The sequence below is a fragment of the Gallus gallus genome, chromosome 6 (genome assembly GCF_016699485.2).
Source record: "Gallus gallus isolate bGalGal1 chromosome 6, bGalGal1.mat.broiler.GRCg7b, whole genome shotgun sequence".
In the NCBI taxonomy this organism is placed as follows: Eukaryota; Metazoa; Chordata; class Aves; order Galliformes; family Phasianidae; genus Gallus; species Gallus gallus.
The window spans coordinates 10,166,184-10,178,872 of NC_052537.1; the positions used below are offsets into that span (position 1 = coordinate 10,166,184).

Below are 12,689 nucleotides of genomic sequence, written 5' to 3' on the forward strand. Positions count from 1 at the left end.
AGAGCCACATCCAGCCTGGCCTTGAATGCCTCCAGGGATGGGGCATCCGCAACCTCCTTGGGCAACCTGTTCTAGTGTGTCACCACTCTCTGTGTGAAAAACTTCCTCCTAATATCTAACCTAAACCTCCTCTGTCTCGGTTTAAAACCATTCCCCCTTGTCCTATCACTATCCACCCATGCAAACAACAGTTGTTATCATAGAAATCACAGATAGGAAACGAAGTCTAGAGTGGGAGATGTTAGAAGGCCATTTGTACTGCTCAGATGGCAATAGCTCACCTAAAAAAAGGGAACTCTTAGCGGGGAGTGCTGGGAAAATAACTTTTTAGGAAGATTGAATTTAATGTCTTTCACGCAAAAGGTTCCATAGCAGAGATACTGAAGCTTTTTAAAATGAGGCAATGCAGGTTTGCAGTAAAGGGACCTACCAGTCCTTCCCATTCCGCTGGGACAGAAAGGGACACAAAGTGCTTGCTGAAGGAGTTGGTTTGGACTTCTGTTGACCTCCTAGATTCAGGCTCTGATTTCAGGTACAATTCTGTACTTTTTTTAAGATGCTTTCTAACAGAGAAAGAAATAAACCAGTACTGCACAGATACAGTATGCATTTTCATGATATTGTTATGTGTAATCTCTCCTGCCCTAAATTTCAAGTGTTTTTAGAAATGTGGGTTAATTAATTGTTCATTACCTGTTGAGGTGTAAACTGGATTGTTTTTCATGGGGCTTGTCTTTAAGATAGAGTTTTAATTCTGCACAGAGAATATTTTACTAGAATTCTTATTTTGGAACAGAAACTTTCTGCTGAGTTCTCATCAGTTTTTCTCCTGTAGGAGCCCTGATAATTCAGGCACTTCTAATTAGACCTTGTATCTCTGGTTCTATTTCTGGGAGGCAGTTGGCTAGCTAACAATAAATGGGCATAATTATCGTGTCAGCTCACCATTGTCAATGATTTGATGTCAGCAGTTTCACTTATTGAAGGTACAAACCATGAGTCATCGATTTTATTAGAACTACAAATCTTACGCAAAATTTGAAGATGTTTGCTAGATATCTTTTAACTTACAATTCTAAGTATTTTCAGGATGATGAAGGGGTCTAATGTCCAGCTCAGTGGCTAATGTGACAGTTTTCTTACAGGACAGGAATGGGGCAGTGCTGCAGCAATTGTTATGTGTGAGCATGGGAGCAGATACCTCTGCTTTCTCTGTGTCTTTAGACCTTCCTTGGGCCTTGATAAGATTTGTGCACAGTTTCAACAGAATAGATAGACCAGTGAGGTTTGCAGTTTGGGCTGTTGGACACCACGGGGACACAGCATTAGAGATGACTCTTGCAAAATGAGGTCTGTTGGCCATTTCAGAGAAAACCTGTTTTAACCTACTTATCAACATGCTTCTGTGTGCAGTGACTTGATCCAGCCTAGCGGACTCATTCTGTAAACTGCATCTATGACAGCACCACATGTGGGAAGACTTGGAGAAAGTCTGGGTGATGTGCATGAGCGTCAGCGGTGCTTTAGGTTTGCACAGTTTTTAGAAGAGAGTATACGATGTGTGTTTCTATGTGTCAGTGCGTATACTCACATTGTGAAGCATGCACATCAGCACATACACAGGTACACATACATACATGATATCCTTCAAAATTGTAGGACTCATGTTTCATTTGTGAATTTCCCAAAGCTGACAAGTAGTGCATGTCGTTTTTGAAAACTGCCTCTTATCACAGTATTGCACTGTCAAATGGAAACATCTGGAAAGTCAGTAGTTTCTCATCAGAAGGTTGTCCCTGAAAAGTTCCTCACCAGTCATGTTACATAACTTCCTTTCACATTTCCTCTTATCCAGTATGTCTTATCTGTTTCAGTTTATTCTCTGCACTGATTCCAAGGAGAACAGGAGTAAATGAACCCCATTCAGGAGGGATTCAGGATTGCCAGAGGGACATACTTGCAGTATATAAGCTAGAAGGTGACAGGGAGAGCTTCAGGTTTGTGGCAGTGACATTAAAAGAAATCAGGACTCTGCCCAATAAATGAAAGTTTCTTCTGGAAAGGTGGTTGTTTATTTATTTATTGTGTTATTTTTGGTAACATAATGTGGGATCTAATAGTGGTTTTTTTTTTGCAGAGGGACCTTGACTCCACTGTCAAATGAGGTGATCTGTTTGAGTGTTCCTGTTAAGTAGATCAGATAGATAATAATTGTTGTTTATTTCTTGCAGATCATTTTAGATCGTAGAATCATGGAATGGTTTGTGTTGGAAAAGACCTTTTAAGATCATCTCGTTCCAACTCCCCTGCCATAGGCAGGGATACCTCTCACTAGACCAGGTTCCTCACAGCCCCATCCAGCCTGGCCTTGAATGCTACCAGGGATAGGGTGTCCACAGCCTCTCCAGGCAAAATTGCTAGTTGTAGTCCTACCTTGAAGTCCACCCTTACTACAGCAGGCAACACTAGTGACCTTCAGTGGGCAGCACAAGAGCCACAAGAGGGAAAAATCTGGCTCAGTATGAAGGTGAGGTGAGGTCTGCTTAGGGCTTCGGTTTGCCATGGGACTTTGCTATCATTTCTTTAATGAAGTTGGTCAGATGCAGCTGTAGGGTAAACAGGATGTGATTATAGCAAGACTCAACTATAGGTGCTTTTGAACAGACCATCTGAAGTGTTGGAGTGAATCCAGTCTGACTGCATTAACATTCTGATGATCTGAATCACCGTATTGGAAATTTGGTCTTATAATAAGCTAACCACTGCATATAGGTCATCATCACGCTTTTTAATGTAGCTTTTAAATCTGCGCCTGTTAAGGCAAGTAAGAACTTTGAACTTCTTCACTGTTCCCTCCATCGTGTGTACACAACTCCATGTCAACTTGAAAATCGCCTGTAATCTGCATGAGCTTCCAGATGAAATGTTGCCAGCTGGCACTCTGTCTGAGGGTGGCAAAGCCACAGTACAGTGATGTTATCTCAGTCCTACAGTACTCTGTTATCTCAGTATTACAGTACTCAGCACTAGTGAGGACATACTTTGAGTACTGTGTTCAGTTTTGGGCTCCTCACTACGAGAAGGACATGAAGGCCCTGGAGTGTGTCCAGAGAAGGGCAACGAAGCTGCAAGGGGCCTGCAGCACAAATCTTATGGGAGCAGCTGAGGGAAATGGAATTATTTAGTCTTGAGTAGAGGAGGCTCAGAGGTGACCTTGTTGCTCTCCACAACTACCTGAAGAGAGGCTGTAATGAGGTGGGGGTTGGCCTCTTCTCCCGTTTAACTATCAATAGGGCTAGAGGTCTACAGGACTCAAGTTGCAGGAGGGGAGATGGAGGTTGGATGTTAGGAAACACTGTTTCTCTGAAAGCGTGGTCAGGTGCTGGAAAGGGCTGCCCAGGGAGGTGGTGGAGTCACTGTCCCTGAAGGTGTTCATGAAACATTTAGATGTTTTACTGAGGGATGTGGTTTAGTGGGAAATACTGCTGATAGGTGGATGGTCGGACTGAATGATTTTAGAGGTCTTTTCCAACCTTGGTGACTCTATGATTCTATGTTCCTATAATTCTATCTGTGACTGTAATTTTCTTAATTTTACTTGGTGATAGTTCTGTTAGTTAGATGTGGAGTGCTGTGTGGGGAAGCCTGTGGTATTTCAGGTAGCCTGAATCCCTTCCCTAGCTGCTGTTAGGTCCTGTGCTATTGTAGCCTTGTTCCGTCAGGCTAAAAACTGTATCTTCAATGCATACCCTTTAAAATAAAAAAAATCCATAAGTATTCATGTTCGAGTTACTGGTTGACACGAATACATGACATATTTGGGACTTTTTCCTCCCCGTTATCTTCCGTACAGTTAACAAACCAGGGTGCGCAGATTTATTCTTGTCTCAAAACTGAAGCCCAGTGCAGACTTTTATTAAAGGGCTCTGTACTGCCCTGTTACGTAGGCAAGCAGTGAAGGCACATGGGAGCTCAGGGTCAGAGCAGGGGCAGTGGGAGCCATCCCTTGGAAATGAAGTCTGTCACAGAGTTTGAGGAGGTTCCTCTGCTGCCACAGGTAATTGTGTATCTTAAAGAAGTAGCACTGAGCATCTTTATACAATTTAGCAGTTACTGTGTTTTCTTTGGGAAGTCAGCAACTTCAATTGGGCTTTGGCAACTGTATCGGTATAAAATTGGTCTTTGTAGCCTTGTTCATTGGATACACTTGGTTCAATTGGGATGGTACTCCCCTGTTCTGAATTTGGTACCGAAGACTACCAGGACTGTTCTGTGTCAGTGGCCTGTGCATCCAGAGAAGATGGTGCTGCAGCTGGTGGTAGAGCTGGGAGTGGCAGTGCAAGGGGGGGCCTTGGACGAAACCAGCATTTACTCCTACTTGGCCCTGATGAAGCGATGGCCTTTGGTATTGCATTTTGATGGCCCTTTTCCTTTGGAATTATGGAGGAAAGAGTCCTGTTAATCCTCCTTCCACTGAAAAATTCAGCCACCTACCTACGTAGAAGATTTCAGTGGGTCACCTTTCAGTGGATACCTGAGAAATGTGGCTGTGCAAAGGGGATTGAGGCCAACAGCATGACTGTGCTGTGGAGGTTTCTCTTAAATATCCCAGAAATGTGAAATCTGTGAGAAAGAGGGGCAGAACAAGCTCTGACCCAGGGACAGCGAGTTTCCCCTGGGAAAAACACAGTTTGGGCCTTACTGTGGAATCCCCCTCCAGGCCCTTTCCCAAATCCTACAATCTGGTGACAAAAATTCCTTTCTGGATTGGGCATCCAGGCAGCTGGGTGCAGCAGGGCCTGCACTGTGACTGGGGCTGAGCCGTTTGGAGTTGCAGATAGCCATAGCTCTCTGGGCTGACGACACAGCGTAGTTTCCATGTTGACACGCTCCCCACGTACAGCACTCTTGAGGAAATGTGGCAGTACAGATGTGACATTTGTGCTTCCTTTCTGTACCTAATGAACAGGATTTGTTTTAAATAGGCTTTTTTTAGGGTGGTTAAGCAGCTATATTTGCACTTCTTTTTTTTTTTTTTTTTGTGGAATTATTAGTTTCTTCAAAACTGTGGAATTTCTAATTTAACTTGAACAGAGCTAGAGAGTCCTAAATCTACTGCAGGAGCTGTGTAAATTTGCTAAATGCATTGCGACTTAACCACAAAGCGGACAGGCTTCTGTTCCTCTTGTGCTAACTGAAGTGAGAGAAAATAATTATGTACAATTTAAACGACAGTGAATTCATTATTTTCATTTTCCTTTTGTGAGACAGGTGCATGTTTTGGGGAGTCATTTGCATAGTTTTGGGGTTTAGTTTCTCAGAGTTACAGTGGAAGGAAGTCTGTAGTTTATGGGAATCCCAGATTGAATGAGTAAAGAGTGGGAATTTCTGTCTGGTTACAGACAAAAATCTGTCATGCAGAAAAAGACATGGGACTGTATGAACTTGTTTTGGTTTTTATTCCCGTCTGCAAAGCTGCTGCTCTAAAAGCTGACTAGTAATGAAGACATAGTGTGTGCCTTTGGTTTGTTAAAAATGTATGTGGCTTTTTGAACTTTTAGTTAATATGCACACATGCGAGTCGAGTCTTTGCTGTAATATCGCAATCTGACCTCACTGAGCTATTTGTTGTTTGTCTGGCTGATGTGCTCTTTATGTGTGTATAGCTCATTCATTTTAGTTGTAAAGGAGCTCCTGCTCATAAGGTCCGGACACCAGTAGATTAGAAGTCACTGTTTGTCCAGAACACTGCAGTGCTGCCTTCCAGAAAAACTTAGAGTAATTACTCACAAAGCTCTTGTGGAATGAAATTTGACTGCTTGATATTTAACAAACAGAGGTCTGCTTATCTTATAAAAAGTAGGAGATTGTTGATTTCACGGCAGTACTGTTTTCATTAATATTCAGGATGAGCAGTAAAAAAAAAACAAAAACAAAAACAAACAAACAAAAAAACCCATAAATTTCCCAAGACTTGGAATCACATAGATAAAAATTGTATTAAAAAAAAATCTAGCCCACTGTTAAAGGGCTCCTTAGGTTTTTTTTTTGTTTGTTTGTTTTTTTTCCTGGAGCCATACTGGAAAAACATGAGCAAACATTCAGGGTTCTTTGGGTCTCTTTTTACAAATGCATTCTTCAGGCAGGTAGACGTATTATTATAAAAATCTGCCCCAGCTTTCAGAAGAGCTAGCCCTCCTGCCAGCTGTGAGGTTTGCTGAAATCATGAACCGACAGGTAGAAGAGCCACTCAGGCACCTCCACTCTGGCAAATTCAGAAGGAACTGAAAGTGATCAGAAGCAAGATGGAGCTGGTTCAGTGCTGAATGTAGAGACCATGCTTAAGTATGTCTGTTTTTCAGTTTTGTCCCAGTTTAAACACCAGAATCTGCCAGTCAGAGACCTGCATTAAATTATGGATGTTCTTAAATGTGATGTCACTAAACCTAACACAGCAGATATATATTTCACTCCCAGGCATTATGGGGAGACCCATGAATGGAAAAGAAACATCCAGTGGTGGTTTGAGGGAGCAGACCATCTTTACTCCTTCCAGACAAGTAGAATTACTGTATTTTCTCAGTAAATCTTAATGGTTTGATCCTTTTTATGTGTCTCTTGCTGTGTCATCTGACGAATGCCATGAGTTAAATATAGTACATTCATTTAAACCACCCACAAATAGTCTTTCCTCCCTATCTCATCCCAGCCAGCTTTAAAAATGAATGCTATGTGTGTTCATTTACCACATCCTGCACCGCATGACACTTCCGAGGATGGAACCAAGAACATACGGCAGTCCAGTTCCGTGATTGAAAATTAGATTATGGATTAGAAAGCCCAGAAGGACCACCATGACTAGATAAAGCAGTCCTCTGCAGGCCATAAGACTGTTATAGTCAGGGCCAACAGCGGAAGAAATACCCAATCTTGGCATAAACATCTTCAGTGTTGAATGACCCGAGTGATGCTTGGTACGTTAGTGGGATTTGCTCTGGTTTTTGATTTTTGGTTTTTAGGAAGAGTGAGAGTGCTTCCATTCCTTTCCTCTGAATGTTTTGTTTCTCTCACTGCTACAAATGTCAGGCCTTTACGTGAGTCTAGATTTAGCTAGCTGTTCAGTCTTTTTAGACTTGCGTCTTCCAGAGCCAAAAGCACTCTATCAAATGTTTGATTCCCATACTTACACAGTCTCAGCATGCTTAACTTATTTCTTGGCCTTTTATTGTGAGCACTTTTCATTAGAAGACATTTTTCCATGCCATGTCTCCATATATTCCTGAACAGGACTTGTTGCATATGCCGGCTCTGTGATTATTTCACTGAATAAACTTGAATGTTAAGACATCTTTTCCATGGCTGGTTTTCTTGTCACAAAATATCTGTTGTCCAGTATTCCCTTAAAATGTTTTTGAGAAGACCAACTACACAAGGAAGTTAGCAGTGGGGATGTTTGCTGAAGCACAGATGACAATTGCAGGAACTAAGAGGAGAATGCACCTGGAAAGACATAACAAAATTACCTGTGTACAGAGACACTATCTGCTCTGGCAGCCTTCAGCATCCTGCCTCTGTCCTCCTTGGAGCAGCTTGCTTGCACTACTTAAAATCAGAGGCAAAAGTTTCTTGTGCAGCTTTGTGGTGGCGTCGAGGCTGTGGCTGGAATGGCTGGTGTGATGATGCAGCCTTCTTCCCGCAGTTTCCCTAGAGACAGATAAGTTCTTTTGAAATTAACATAATGACTGGGAAAGAATCCTGTTTGCCTCTGGATAAAGAGCTGTGGGATTAGACCTAGACACATGGTGTTCATCCTGAAATGAAGGCTGGAAGAAGACGGGAGGCACTGTGTGCTGGGAACATTCCTGCTTGGGACAGGCAGACTGAAGGAGTCAGCGTGCAGTACTGTTGGAAATAAGTACACACGTGCTCTGAACCAATTTGATAGAAAAATGTTATTTTTGTATTTATCAGCCTTTGTCTGTTTTGATCTGTTTTATCAGCATCTGATGAATTACTGTCATGAAGTGTCATTCCAGCAACCTCAGTTTTTGCAGAGTAGGTGATTCACTGTTTCATTTTGGGTAGAACGTGGGTTCTGAAGCCATTGGTGAAATTTCCAGTGACTTCAGTGAGGCCAGCATTTAACCTTTTATTAAAATGTAGTGAGACATAAGTGCTATTGACACTGTAGCATAATTCTTTGTGAACGAGGCAGCAGATTGAGCCAAAGCTGTATCAAATCTCAGACCTGAAAGTCTGCTTTAAAGGTCATTTTTCATTTAGCAGACAGCAGTGGTTCCTTGGTGTTGTGGGAGATGTGCGGACGTCTGTGGTTTCAAACCACTGCTGGTGACGTGAGCTGCTGTTCAATCTCTCTTGTTTCAGTCCAGGGATGTAGAAGTGATCTCACTCAGATAACTTTAATCATAGAACAGTAGAATGGCCTGGATTGAAAAAGGACCATAATGATCATCTTCAACCTCCATGCTATGTGCAGGGTCACCAACCACCAGACCAGACTGCCCAGAGCCACATCCAGCCTGGTCTTGAATGCCTCCAGGGATGGGCATCCACAACCTCCATTTGAAATCAAAGCTCTTAATGCAGAGGTCAGTGAGTGCCTGATGTTCTCTGCAGAACCATTGTTGGCAAACAGCATTGTGACTTATCCATTATGGCCATCATGTAATTTGAACAGTGAGGTGGCTTTACTTTTTGTTTGACAGTGTAAGAAGTCTCCTGTAAGAGTGGGACCTGGAGTGCTAGATGGTTTCAGACACAAGAAGAGAGAGTTTTGCTCTTCACTGCCCTTCCCATGAATCACAACACAACGAGGGTGGGAAGGAACAATGTACTAGGCCAAGCCAGTAGATATGACGACAAAGTTAACTTCTACATGCGGAGTATCATACACTTGTTCAACTTTGTCTGTAGCCATAGGAAACTTAATTAAAATAACATGTTTTAATGAGACAGGTGTACTATGTGTGAACTTATTGGGCAGACCATCTGTTAAGGTCTAGGACACGATTTTTAGAAAGAATTACTTCCAGCAAATTGGACAGTTTTTCTCTGTATCAGGATGTTCGGGGTGCTTTTTCATGGCTTCTGGTGGGTAAGGTGAAAAAATCTCCTGTTAGCTCAGGGGCAAGGGCATTGTTCAATGCCAGAATCAAGGGGATACTTCCTGGCAACCAGCAGCGGTCTCAATGAAAATCAGACTGGTGTTTTCTTCAGGCCCATGCCTGACCTGCTGAGTGTTTGTATGCATTGCTTGATTGTAGGATTCTGTGTGTGATGTTAAAGTTGCAAGTTGCCTGTAACTTACCCTAACTTAGGCATTTTTTCCAAACTGAAGATAGCTGAACTAGTTGTTAGGTAGATGGATTGATTTCTTGTGGACAGACTGAGCTGTAATTGATTTTTCCCTTCAGTAAACAGTTGTTTAGAGATCCTTCTAGGACAAGGAGCTGCACCAGTAGTTTTCCAGCAGGATGGTCTGCAGTGTAGAGAGATTTTCCTGGGGCTTTTATTCTTCCACGTGAAGTTTGCTACTTCGGGTTGTCTGTTTTTAAGTTGAAAAGGGCTGTTATTATTTACTGTTGATGTGATAATATTTAGTTGTTTATTCTGGATAATATTTAAACATACATAAGTTGATCCAAGGAAGCAAAATAATATTCTGGGAAGCCTGGACCTCCCACTTAACAAGCTTCTGCTGCCTTTGTGACAAGTTCAAGTTCTGCAGAATGAAGAGATTTGTCTAAAATAAGTAATTTTCCATCCCAGTGATGGAGAGTGAACCTTCTGAACAGTAACTTTAGGATGTAGTCGTCATTTTATTCAGCTCTCAGCATGTTGATTTTGGACCTTTTCAGGCTTTTTCCCTTATTGGGTATGAATTAACAGTGATACAACACATAGTAAAAGGGCAGAGTTAAATGTTATCCAGGAAATGATCAGTATCATCTTTTCCAACAAAGCAGTGCTTATTGCTGCAGTTCTTTGCAACCTAAATGATTTTTCTCTAAACGCTTCAGCAGGGGCCAGCTTCCTGTGGCATTGAGGGGATTTCTGCTGTTAATTAAAGATATTTGGTCTCAGTTTTGTAGTGCTTAATCAAGATCCGTCTTTTTTTTTTTTTAACATAATTCTGCTCCATGGATTTTTTAATCTGTTGCCATGATTCTATTATAATTCTTTACTTTTTCTTTTCCTGACTCGAGTTTGTATGTTACGATGGAGCTGTAAGAGTTTTCTCTGACAATATTTTGGTAGAAAGCTTTGATTGTGTCAGGCAGCTATTCAGATAGAAACAGTGTTTTTGCAGCAATCAGGGTTGTATTTTTCATGTGGTTACAGCAGTATATCAGGTTTTTATTCTACAACACGTAGTGGGTTTGGTTTTGGTTTGTGTTTTTTAAATCTGGAGTTAAAGAGTCACCTTATATTCTAAACTCCTTTGATCACATTTGGAAAACTGATTTTAAGCTTTTTATTGTCAGTGAGCATAGTTTTAAAGTGCAAAAAAAGAAAAAAAGAAGTCAGAAAGCAAACAGACTCAGCTTTACCCTCATTGTTGAAGCCTGACCTTAGGAGCTGGGGATGCTGAAATTTAGTGATGCCACTAACGATATAATGCTTTACACAGCAACATCAGTTCCCTAAAGCCTTTCTGTGTGACCATCCATGCCTGAGAGCCGAAAGTGATGTTGCTCTGCATGCCTTGGCACTCCTTTGGCTGACATTCAGCCCACTTGCAGCAAATGGTGGTACTACCAGTGCTTTGTGCATGCCTGTGTGCTGAGGGCTGATGCGAGAGCAAAGCTTGGCATCCTGCTTTTGGGATTCAATGCATGCAAGCTCTGTCTTCCCCTTAGCCAATTTGCAAACAGTAAGGTGAATGGGCTGTTTGGGTCAATGCTTGGGTATTTTCTCCCCTCTTTTTTTTTTTTAATCTTCAATGAATTTTATATAAACTTAAGAGTTCTTTTTCACTAGAGCTCCACTGCTAAAATAGGAACTTCCTTGGTATTCCCATTCCTTAAGAATTATTCACTAACACCAGACAGTCACTCTTTTTTTAAAAGAGTCTGTTTGATAGCTGCTCTTGAAAGCTGTTCAGTAAATCATAATGGCTATTTCATCCCTATAGCCTTGTGTCTAATCAGTAATGGAGTACTGTGTTTCCTCTGTCAAACTGTGTACAGTATGAAGAACAAGAATAATTGAGATACAATAGAGCATCCCTTTTCTAGCTGAGATACTAGGTCACTTGTTTTGAATGGGGAAGTCATAGTTTCTTATTATCTTATGTAAGCTGTGTTGACTGATATCCAGTAGGGCAAAGAGAGCATCACTTTCTCCTTCAGACCTCCTTTCTGAAGCTGGAGCTACAGAGGCCAGCGCAGAAAATTCCTTTGTGTTCCTCCTCTGGGTTCCCAGTCCTTGTGAGAGCACCATCTGTGTGCTCCCTGTGCATGAATCAACCCAACCTTTGAAATGACAGCCAGCGTTCAAATGCTTTCTGTCCTGTAATTCCTTCCCAGCTACAAGGAGGAGTGGGGTATGGTGAAGTGGCTAAGCACAAAATGGCTTTTAACTCACTGAAACATGCAGATTGGTGTCAGAAGGTAGAGTTTGCACAGCTCCTCTTTAACTATCCCACCTGTCTTCTTCTGGATCCTTTTTAAGACCAAAATTGGACGCAGCATTTCAGTATCCATCTGATAAGCGTTGTACATAATTTCATCCTACTTGCTACTCTAGCTTCCTGTGTTTTTATATATGTCTTTATAAATAATAAGAGCTCTCTCAGTACTGCACTTCTGCTTTCTTATCCACCCTTGTGTGATACGAGATTTCTTACTTGTTTTTTCTTTCCTGTATTTGGACAATAATATAAATGAACATTCCTGCATTCATTAAATTTTTAGTGTATTTTACCATTGTATCTGCTCATGGGCCTGACTGATTGTGCATGCTTATTCGTTTATTATCTTAGCATTTCTTGTTCTTTCGTGCAAATGTTGAATGAAGTCAAAACCTGTTTGTGATTGGTAGTGGTGTTGCCCATTCAATTACGGAATACAATAACTTTTGAATGTGTTTTATGAGAGAGAGATCTGTTCTGGCGTGGTCTTGTGCTTTAGAAGAGTAATCACAACTCATATTCATTGGGAGAAAAAAGCAGTTCCCTAGATAACTGTTCTAATCAGTTACAATGGAAATCTTCAAACAGATTTTAAAGTTTGGACAATGTGTCCTAGAGCCTGAGGCTTGCCATGATTTTCAGAGATGGAGGGAAGATCATTTTTTCTCTTTAATTTATATTTTATTATCAAATGTTAAGCTATAGACAATAGTAAATTAAATGTCTCTGCTTACTAACGTAAACTAGGAAACCTGCAAGCTGTGGGTACCAACAATGCTGAAATTCAGGCATTACCTGTTGTAACCCTCAGCTGGTCTGCTAACCTCTGGCCAATACTATGGGCATTCAGGGTAATGCCCTGTGAGCTTACTTCCCACTTGAGCTTTAAATACAGATCTAACATGTAGCAATGTGTGTAGTCAAAAGCTGTCTGCAGATCAGTGCTTTCCAGATACACCTGTGCTAGCAGTAGCAGTGTGGGATGCAGTGGTCCACTGAGAGCATGATATCTAGTGTTCTGCAATTACAGACAGAG

General features: G+C 41.5%; 1 protein-coding gene across 4 annotated transcripts in view; it reads left to right on the plus strand.

Moving 5' to 3' along the window:
* The window catches only part of RNLS (renalase, FAD-dependent amine oxidase), a 64,225-nt gene that overhangs the window by 24,647 nt on the left and 26,889 nt on the right, over positions 1-12,689 (plus strand). The window lies entirely within an intron of this gene.